General features: G+C 46.1%; 1 non-coding gene across 1 annotated transcript; it reads right to left on the reverse strand.

Moving 5' to 3' along the window:
• Positions 1–7,892: 7,892 nt before the first annotated feature.
• LOC128044002 (U6 spliceosomal RNA) lies at positions 7,893–7,996 on the reverse strand. The gene has a single exon (XR_008198997.1). It is a non-coding gene; the product is annotated as a U6 spliceosomal RNA (small nuclear RNA).
• Positions 7,997–8,748: the final 752 nt, after the last annotated feature.

Here is an 8,748-nt window from a genome sequence, read left to right on the forward strand (position 1 = left end):
ATTTTGCACAGCAAAAGAAACACTGCTGCTGCTGCTAAGTCACTTCAGCCGTGTCCGACTCTGTGCAACCCATAAACGGCAGCCCACCAGGCTCCGCCATTCCTGGGATTCTCCAGGCAAGAACACTGGAGTGGGTTGCCATTTCCTTCTCCAATGCATGAGAGACTAAACAAAGTTAAAAGACAACCCTCAGAATCGGAGAAGACAACTGCAAACAAACAGTTCATGCAGCTCAATAGCAGAAAAACAAACAACCCAATCAAAAAATGGATGAAAGACACAAACAGACATTTCTCCAAAGAAGACATACAGATAGCCAACAAACACATGATGCTCAACATCACTCATCATTTGAGAAATGCAAACCAAAACTACAAAGAGGTATCACCTCACACCAGTTAGAATGGCCATCATTAAAAAGCCTCTAAACAATAAATGCTGGAGAGAATGTGGAGAAAAGGGAACCCTCTTGTACTGTTGGTGGGAATGTAAATTGATACAGGCACTATGGAGAACAGTATAGAGATTCTTTAAAAAGCAAAAAAAAAAACTGGGAATGGAACTATCATATGACCCAAATGCCACTACTAGGTATTTACCCTGAGAAAGCCATAATTGAAAGAGACACCTGTACCCCAATGTTCATTGCAGCACTTTTTACAATAGATAGGAAATAGAAGCAACCTAGATGTCCCTTGACAGATTAATGGATACAGTAGCTGTGGTACATATATAAAATGGAATATTACTCAGCTACAGAAAAGAAAAGAACGCATTTGAGTCAGTCCTAATGAGGTGGATGAACCTTGTCTATTATACAGAGTGAAGTAAGTCAGAAAGAGGAAGAAAAATATTGTATGTTAATGCATTCGTATGGAATCTAGACAAAATGGTACTGATGAACCTATCTGCAGGGGAACAGTGGAGATGCAAACATAGAGAACAGACTTGTGGAGACAGTAGGGGGAGGAGAGGGAGGGACAAATTCAAAGAGCAGTACAGAAGCATATACTTTGCATGCTAAGTTACTTCAGTCATGTCCAACTCTGTGCGACCCTATGGACGGTAGCCTGCCAGGCTCCTCTGCTCATAGGATTCCCCAGGCAAGGATACTGGAGTGGGTTGCCATGCCCTCCTCCAGGAGATCTTTCTGACCCAGGGATCGAACCTGTGTCTCTTACGTCTCCTGCACTGGCAGGCAGATTCCTTACCACTAGCACCACTTACCATATATAAAATAGATTGCAAGTGGGAATTTGCTGTGTGACACAAGGACCTCAACCCAGTGCTCTGTGACAAACTACAGGGGTGGGATGGGGTGGGAAATAGCAGAGGGTTTAAGGAGGGAGGGGACATATATATACCTGCAGCTGATCCATGTTAATGTATGGCAGAGGCCAACACAATATTGTAAAGCAATTACCCTCCAATTAAAAAATAGAGGGGAAAAAAGAATCAAAAACAAAAAAGAAAAGGGGATTAACAGAGCTGTGTTCTCTATGCTCCAGCTGGGGCCAGACACCCACAGCCCTTCCGTGATGGCCCTGAGAGCAGAATTTGTCTAGGATTTTCTGGGCATGATAGAATTTCTTTGCATTCCAGGTTTGGTGCCAATGAGCCAGCAGAGACATAGGAACAGGAAGTGGAAGAGTGGCAAGTCCTAGGAACCTGCCCTGAGTAGCCTTCAGCCCAGCAAGACTACACCTAAACAAGTACCTCCTTGGTACACTGTGCATATTGTGGTGCTGTTATAGTTGTCTTTGGGATGTGGTCCCCTCTTCTGCACAGACAGGCCAATTGAATAAAGTGAATGACTTAATACAATGCTGCTGCTCCTGCTGCTAAGTCGCTTCAGTCATGTCCAACTCTGTGCGACCCCATAGACGGTAGCCCACCAGGCTCCCCCGTCCCTGGGATTCTCCAGGCAAGAACACTGGAGTGGGTTGCCATTTCCTTCTCCAATGCATGAAAGTGAAAAGTGAAAGTGAAGTCGCTCAGTCATGTCCAACTCTTCACGACTCCATGGACTGCAGCCTACCTGAGATGGTCCATGGGATTCTCCAGGCAAGAGTACTGGAGTGGGTTGCCATTGCCTTCTCCTAGCCTGGTGCTTTTACAGTAGTGCATAAACCAGCAGTAGCAATACACGTCATGTGGAAAACAGTTTCTTTGTAAATTTTAAGAATACTTTTCTCCTTGTTCTTTCATCATTTGACATAATGCAATAATGAAAACATACGACAGACTAAAAGCACGTTAGCTGCTGCAAAAACTTTATTATTAAATAGAAATCACTCCGCAGGCAGTTCCTTCCTCCTATGGACAATGTTTAAGTCCTGAGAACACACCCAGTTATACAATGTCCCTCTCCACAAAACCATTCAGGACCAAAGCTTCCTTCTTGAGGTAGAACTGTCCAGGTAGCTGCATCCCTGTGGGTGTGACTGGGTCTTCTGCATTTGGTGCAGTCTTTCTAGGTGATGAAGCCCAGAGAAGGTACAGGCATCGACTCTGGGATTGTAGAGGCCACCAGGAATTGGCCTACCCTGTGCGCAGAGACAGGCCTTTCCCAGTGACGGCAGTACAGGTGCCTTTTCCCTTATCCCACCCAGGCCAGGCCAAGACTGCCAAGTCTGATCCTTAATCCCTTCAGATGGCTCTTGCAATGAATGAACTGGGTTAAAAGCCCCCTTTTATGTTCTCTCTTTTTAATTCTCTATCTTTAGTTATTTTGGGCCGCACTGGGTCTTTCTGGCTGTGCATGGGTTTTCTCTAGTTGTAGCGAGTGGAGGCTGTTCTCTAGTCATGGTGTGAGGGCTTCTCATTGAGGTGGCTTCTCCTGCTGCAGAGCATAGACTCTAGAGCACAGGCTCAGTGGCTGTGGCACAGCAGCTGAGCTGCCCTGAGACACATCGGATCTTCCCAGAGGAGACCAAACCAGTGTCCCCTGAGTTGCAAGGTGGATTCTTAACCACTGGCCCACCAGGGAAGCCCTCTGTTCTCTTTTTAAAGTGGGGACAAAGAATATTGCCTACTGTATCAGTAAACAAAGGACGCTATGACAATGAAGCCAACAGCCCCTGCAGCCACCACCGACTGCACCCTAAGGAGGTTCCGGGTGGAGGAAGCAGGTGGGATGCAGGCCCCAGAGAGCTGAGGTGCATATCAAAAGAGTGATTTCAGTGGGCCCAGACGCTAGCATCTTCTCCAAAAGAGAAAAGCACTAAATTCCTTGGGATATCTGGTTCCTTTCAATTAACAGTTATCTTTTGATGTTCCGACTACATGGTTTCTGCAGCAAAAATTCCTATATATCTTGGCTACTCTCTTACTTCTTCAAAGCAATCCCTCAGAGATATCTGAAAGGCTGTCTTCTGGGGCGTGAGTCCTCAGAAAACCCCCTGAATAAAACATAATTCTCAACTCTTAGTTCAGACAAAAGAGCTGTCTTCCTCTGAGCCTTGAAAAGAACTTGGTATGCATGTGTCAAGTTGCTCCAGTGGTGTCAGACTCTGCGACCCCATGAGCTGTGACCTGCCAGGCTCCTCTGTCCACGGGTTTCTCCAGGCGAGAATACTGGAGTGGGTTGCCGTGCCCACCTCCAGAGGATCTTCCTGATCCAAGGATCAAACGCAAGTCTCTTCTGTCTCCTGCCTTGGCAGGCAGGTTCTTTACCACTAGTGCCACCTGAGAAGCCCCAGGTGAAGAACTTGGAGGTCCCACTCTGTGCTCAGGCCTCTGTCTCTCTCCCCGTTGTAGGAGACAGAGCTCTCCCTCCCCGAAAAGAGACTTGCGCTGCAGTTGAGTCCTGCTACTCCCCTTGCCAAGTGCAACTCCCTGTACTTGGGGTCTCAGGTGCCCAGCATGGGGGCATCCTGCCCAAGCGAGCAGTTCCCTGAACAGTAGGCAAGTACCTCCACATATCTCGCAGTACAGCACAACTGAAAGCACAAAACTCTGTAAAATCTAACCAGCAAGTGAGGTTCTCACCCATGGACATGTGATTCACCAGTCCCCTTCCGCAGCCCAGACCACTGTGTTCCAGCTGCCTTCTTATCTACCCCAGTGTCTCCAAGGTGCCCAAACACCTCTGCTGCTGCTGCTGCTGCTGCTAAGTCGCTTCAGTCGTGTCCGACTCTGTGTGACCCCAGAGACGGCAGCCCACCAGGCTCCCCGGTCCCTGGGATTCTCCAGGCAAGAACATTGGAGTGGGTTGCCATTTCCTTCTCCACTGCATGAAAGTGAAAATTGAAAGTGAAGTCGCTCAGTCGTGTCCGACTCCTAGTGACCCCATGGACTGCAGCCTACCAGGCTCCTCTGTCCATGGGATTTTCCAGGCAAGAGTACTGGAGTGGGGAGCCATTGCCTTCTCCGAAACACCTCTGCAGAAGCCCCAAAACCTGTTCCTTCCCCAGGGGCCCTGTGACCATTCAGGTACACACAACCAGGAGCACCTCTGATGACTCCCTCTGACTCTGCAGACCCCTCACCTAAGCAGAGCCTCCCTGACCTGACTGCAGTCACCTCTCAGCTGGCAGGACTCTGCAGTGGCTTTCTAGAACCTCCTAGCTGCTCCCCACCATCTAATCACGGTGATATTTCCAATATGCACATGATGCCCTGGACTCAGGCTTAAAACCTTCCTCAGGCATCGAGGCACCCAGATCTCTAGCAGCGGCTACTGTCTCCCCCTACCCCATGATTCCTGATGATCTCAGATCTCACTAACCCCAAGGGTGTCGTGGCTTCTCAAAGAACAAGAATGGTATCAGCATTTGCTTTTCATCAGTGCCATAAATCTTTATATTCCTAAATCACCCTCACATTATACCTGATTTGAACAATGACACTCAAGCATTTGTAAACTAAATCTGCAATAAGAGGTAGTTTTTGTGCAATCCTTTACAGTTTGGCTCAGATGGTAAAGAATCTGCATGCAATGCGAGAGACCTGGGTTCAATCCCTGAGTTGAGAAGATCCCCTGGAGGAGGGCATGGCAATCCACTCCAGTATTCTTGCCTGGAGAATCCCCATGAACAGAGGAGCCTGGCAGGCTACATTCCATAGGATCACAAAGCGACTAAACTCAGAGTTACAGTTTACCTAGAGCTCTCATCTGATGGTGTTTACGTGGGTTAAGTCAGCGGTGGGTTCACATGGAATCAGACACACCGAACGACTAAGCACAGCACAGCACAAGTATCCCTAGATGTATTCAATCTCCCAGGCCCTCCAAGCCCTGGCAGGCCTTGCCCCAGGGGCCTGGACAGCAGACCCCATGCTCACCCCTTACACGCACACCTCAGGGATGGCATTTCCTAGATGATTTAGGTTACAAAGGACTGCCTTGTAAACACAAGGATATAGAAGCCGCCCACCCTGCTCACAGCCTCCTGTTGGCTCTTCCTCAAAATCACTGCAGGCTGTAGAGTTATCACATTCCTTAATCACTGCTCAAACATTTTCTTTGGGTAGCTTCACAGGTAGCCAGGTCAGTGTGGTAGGAGCTCCAGATACCTACCCTGTCAAACCCAAGCACATCCACACCCAGGGATGCTTGTACTTGACATCCGTTCTTTGGAAAGAGTGGGCAAGCTTAAATTCATTTACTCCACTGTGTGTGGTCAGAGTGCAGAGAAGCAGCTCTGAGGGATTTAATGTTTTCACCCTGGCGCATTCCATTCCACAAAAACGCCTGACTAGTGTTCACGTGGATTAAGTCAGCGGTGAGAGCAGATGCCATTCCTCAGTTCAGGCAGAACATTTGCTGCCTGAACTGTTCCAAATTCTCCTCCTCCATATCCCCACGGCCCTCCCGGGCTGGGGACGCCCTTTGTCTTGGGAACTTGCCTCCCAATGAGCCATTATATCCAGAAAATAACTTGTGGTGTCAAGCCCGAGTGCTCATACCAGCTATTCAGTCTTAGACTTTGCACATTTTCCCTGAGAGGAATTTTCCTTGTTCCTAAAAGCAACAACTCAGCACAGGCTTATTAAAACCCTGCCTGCTCCCTAGAACAGGTTAGCTCTTCATCTCCTCTCTCCCAACTAACCTGAAGACTTGATCTTCTTCCAGAAGCAAGTTTGCAGTTGAAGATGAGAACGCTGAATGACGATGGAGGTAGTCCTGGGAGGCAGGCGAGCGCCTAGCTGCTCCACCGTCCTCCTGCCGGCCTGGCCACACCCACAGACGTCACGACGGGCATCCCCTCCTCCCCCAACCACTCCACCCCTTCTCTGCTCCCGCCCCTGCTCCCTTACCCTAGCAGCTGCAACAGACCGTCAAAAATTGAAGACAATATGTAAAATAGATAGCCATTGACAATTTGCTGTATGACTCAGGGAACTCAAACCCAGGCTCTGTAACAAACCTAGAGGGGTGGGATGGAGTGGGAGGTGAGGGGGAGGTTCAAGAGGGTGCGGACATAATGTATACCTATGACTGATTCAAGTTGATGTTTGGCAGAAACCAATACAATTCTGTAAAGCAATTATCCTTAGATTTTAAAAATAAATTTTAAAATATTTAAAAAATTTTAATAAAAAAGAAATGAACAAAAGATGCTCCTGGTCAGAGACCAGAGCTCACTCTCTTTTTTAATTGGAGTATAGTTGCTTTACAATGTTTTGTTAGTTTCTGCTGTACAGCAAAATGAATCAGCTAGGATGAGATGGCTGGATGGCATCACGGACTCGATGGACGTGAGTCTGGGTGAACTCCAGGAGATGGTGATGGACAGGGAGGCCTGGCATGCTGCGATTCATGGGGTCGCAGAGAGTCGGACACAACTGAGCGACTGAACTGAATGGAACTGAACATATATATATCCTATCTTTGGGGGATTTCCTTCCTATTTAGGTCACCAAAGAGCACTGAGTAGATTTCTCTGTGCTGTACTGCAGGTCCTCATTGGTTATCTGTTTTATACATTATATAGAGAGATACATATTTCTCAACCCCAAGCTCCCAATTCATCCTCCCCACCCACTCATTTCCCCCTTGGTATCCAGATGTTTGCTCTCTACACCTTTGTCTCTATTTCTGCTTTGCAGATCATCTTTATCATACAGTATTTGATTTTTCTCTTTCTGCTTACTTCATTCTATATGATAGTCTCAAGTAATATTTCATTGTATATTTCTACCACATCTTCTTTATCCATTCCTCTGTTGATGGACACTCCATGTCCTGGCTATTGTAAATAGTGCTGTGATGAACACTGGGGTACAAGTATATTTTTGAATTATGCTTTACTCTGGGTATATGTCCAGTAGTGGGATTGCTGAGTCATATGGTAGTTCCATTTTTAGTTTTTTAAGTTAACTCCATACCGTTCTCCATTGTGGCTATACCGATTTACATTCCCACCAACAATGTAAGAGGGTTCCATTTCTTCAAACCCTCTCCAGCATTTATTCTTTGTAAATTTTATGATGATAGCCATTCTGACTGGTATGAAGCGATACCTCATTGTAGTTTTGATTTGCATTTCTCTAATGAGTGATGTTGAGCATTTTTTAATGTACTTGTCGGCCATCCATATGTTTGTGTTTCTGTATTTCTTCTTCTTTGGAGAAATGTCTGTTTTGGTCTTCCACCCATTTTTTGACTGGGTTGTTGTTTTTCTGATGAGTTGCATGGACTGTTTGTATATTTTGCAGTTTAATTCTTTGTCAGTTGTTTTGTTTGCAAATATTTCTTCCATTCTGACAGTTGTCTTTTTGCTTTGTTTATGGCTTTTTTCCTTTGCTGTGCAAAAGGTTTTAAGCTTAATTAGGTCCCATTTGTTTCTTTTGTTCTTATTTTCATTACTCTAGGATGTGGGTCAAAAAAGATCTTGCTGCAATTTATGTCAAAGAGTGTTCTGCCTATGGTTTCCTCTAAGAGTTTTGAAAATACAAAACGCTTCACGAATTTACATGTCATCCTTGCTCAGGGGCCATGATAATCTTCTCTGCATGGTTCCAATTTTGGTATGTGTTCCAATTTTAGTATGTGCTAAAATGAGTGCCAGGGGCAGAGCCCTCTCTGAACACTAGGTGCAGCCAGCACTTACTGTGCCCCATACAGCTCTGCTTGATAGAAGGTAGCCAAATACTGAAACTTATAACAGTTTTTTCCCTATGAACAAGAATTGGGAAAATGTGAAATTAGTAAATATTCTGCCAACGTTTTTCTGTTCTGCTCTTTAAGAGTTCTCTACTACAGCTGGCAAACCTGATCAGCATTCATCCTATTTTCTTATGGTTTCCTGACTCCAGCCTAGGGCTGTGAAGTTTACACTTGTGGAAAGTACTGTATCATACAACACACACACAAACAACACACCCACATACAGATGCACACTTGGACACACACGGACACATAAGGAAATGCAAACAGATACACCGAGACAGGTAAACTATTCACAGAGACACAAACATACACACACACATATCACAGACATTACACACACACAGATGCAGAAGCACACACAAAAATATACACAGGCACACAGAGAGACACATAAATAACTACACACACCCCAACACACAGACATATGTATATGCACAAACACACAGGCACACACACACAGACAGACACACAGGCTTGCTGTGGACTGGGAAGCCCCACAGGGGCTTTAATCTACTAGGCACTGCAGGAAGTCCAAAGCTCTTGGCTCACCTACAGTGTAATAGGCAGAACTCAAAAAGTTATCCTTGTGGGAGTTTCCTCTCCAAGCCTTTCTGAGAGAACCATGAAGCCCA

The sequence above is a fragment of the Budorcas taxicolor genome, chromosome 2, assembly GCF_023091745.1.
Source record: "Budorcas taxicolor isolate Tak-1 chromosome 2, Takin1.1, whole genome shotgun sequence".
NCBI classification, from domain to species: domain Eukaryota; kingdom Metazoa; phylum Chordata; class Mammalia; order Artiodactyla; family Bovidae; genus Budorcas; species Budorcas taxicolor.